The following is a 2,547-nucleotide window of genomic DNA, read 5'->3' on the forward strand; positions in this document are numbered from 1 at the left end:
CCAAGCATTACTTGGTTAATGAGCTGCTTGCCCAGTTGCCTGGTGCCTGATTTTTGCTAATTAATAACGCCAGAGGCTTGAGAATATTAGAATATGTTTTCGTGTATGTTCCAGCTACCTGGATGCAGAATATTACGCAAAAAATAAAAACATAAGTGCACCTAAGTTCCTTCACGCGTTATGACCATTTATTAAAGTCAACCTGAGCACTAAAGGTCCGGGAATATTTTTACTAAATTCTATATGAGAACGAGATAGCTCGCATGCTAATATTTGATGAGCTGATGAGATAATCGTCTGATTTATATATGCAAATATTTTTCTGCACGACATTTTGAAGCCAGGGTGAGGCCCAAGAAGATATTTTCTTTTTATTAACAGGGGTATAAAAAGTATTTCATGCTTTTACCTTCGGCAGGAGAATGGTAAAATATTCGATTTTGAGATTCAAGAAACATGACAACATCCCAAGAAATAAATATTTAACCCATGCGACTATTAATGTGACTTCGTTCTGATACTGTGGATGCGGGTTCGAATCCTGCTAAGGACGTCAGAATTTCTTCCAATTCTTGCATTTGGATCTAAAGGCTTTGTAGTGACAATCGTATCCAAAGAGTGTGAAGAAATCGAGAAGTTAAGAGGGACTTGTGGTGATTGCATTTACAAACGTATCTGGTAAAAAAAATTACCAGTAGACTACATATATCTATCTGAAAAGTTAATATGAAGGGTGTTTGGATGATTTGCATGCAATAAGATAAGAAACGACTATAAAACATCATTATTTTAAATTGGTATCCAGGACATGTTTTCGTCAATGAACTCTTGACATTAACAGATGGGTTTTATATTAATGACAGTCATGAATGTAAAGAAATATCGTACGAATGGAAGGAAAAGTATTATTATTATTATTATTATTATTATTATTATTTATTATTATTATTCTTATTATTATTGATTTATTGTTATGATTACTTTTGTGATTCTGCTTATGATTTATGATTATTATTATTATTATTAGTTATTCATTATTATTATTATTATTGAATTAGTTCATTCTTATTACTTATTATTATTTAAAAGATGACACCCATTCATATGAAGCAAGCCCTCAGGGGGCACTGACTTGAAACTCAAGCTTCCACAGAATATGGTGTTCATTAGGAAGAAGTAAGAGAAGGTAAAAGAAAAAACGGACAGAAAAAAATAAACTAATATATTAATAGATAAAAATATATGAAAATAGAAGGAGAATAGCATTAGGGTAATAATGCATCGCATCTTCGCTTGAAATTCTGAAGTTCCAGTAGCACGACATCCTCCTGGATGCTGTTCCACACACAAGTAAATGAATAGTTGTATTAAAGGTAGTAATAGAAGATCATTTTGACATTTTTCTTAAACAGAATTTCCCTTTCGTTGAATGAAAGGAAAACCGAACAAGTCGCGGCGTCCACCACAATCATCCAACGAATTTGCATCAGTTGCACGCATGTGCACATTACCATAAACAAGTAGTGAGGAATCCCGTTTTTTAGCGTGCAACTTACAGGTCGATGCATGGTGGTCTGTTTTGTTAAATATCGTCTACAGTTTTTTCATAGATTATTATTCGACTTAGAAGATTACAAAGGATATATATTCGACATAAAGGGGCGTGAGTTAGTGACTGATAAGCAAAAGATGCTTGGAAATATCGAGAAAAGTTAATTAATTATACATTGCTACTGCTTAAGCATTTTGCGCACATCTTACAACCTGTTCGGCATTTTGTTTAATATTGTTTATAATTTTTTATCGATTATTATTCGGCTTGGGAAGGATATTTGGGGTACATGAGTTAGTGACTGATAATCAGGTGCTCGTTAATTCTGAGACAAGTTAATTAACTGCACATCGCTACTGCTGAAGTATTTGGCGCACCATCTTACAACTTGTTCCGACATTTTTACCCGTCTTTTTTCCCTCTAAATCTTTCAGCTATTTTATTCTACCTGGAATTTCACCCCTCGGGAGAGAAGCCACTCCCCGCGCTCTCTTTTACTGGAAGAGCGAAGGTCACACGCCAAAGAAAGAGGTTCAAAAAAAAGAAAGAATCAAGAGATTCTTAGGAAAAAGTCGTCTTATCTCATCTAACCGGGAGCGTCTCCCGAGATTTGGTCCAGCAAAAAAAACCGGAGGCAAGGCGTTGACCAATCCCCAAGCGTCAAAGCCAACGAGGGTCTTACGTTTCGCCCTCCTGATGCTCTGGATATCCATCCCAGTCTCTGGAAAGGGCCAACCCTGGCCAGCTCATGTGACCTTCAGGTGTTCTACTTTTTTTCGGATAAAAAGAGAAAGTAGAAGTGGACGCCCCCGTTTGCATAGGATAAAAAAAAAACTTAAAAGTTTTATAAGACTCTCTTTTATGGATGTTTAAGGAGGCCCCTCGAGTTCACCTTAGGTTTTTTATTGTTGCTGGAATTTTATTTAAATACAAAACTGTCCCTTGGCGCTGGGACGCCTCTGGAATTCGGAGCCTGTGGCCTTGAATTAGAGCAT

Source organism: Macrobrachium nipponense, chromosome 14, assembly GCF_015104395.2.
Source record: "Macrobrachium nipponense isolate FS-2020 chromosome 14, ASM1510439v2, whole genome shotgun sequence".
Taxonomy (NCBI): domain Eukaryota; kingdom Metazoa; phylum Arthropoda; class Malacostraca; order Decapoda; family Palaemonidae; genus Macrobrachium; species Macrobrachium nipponense.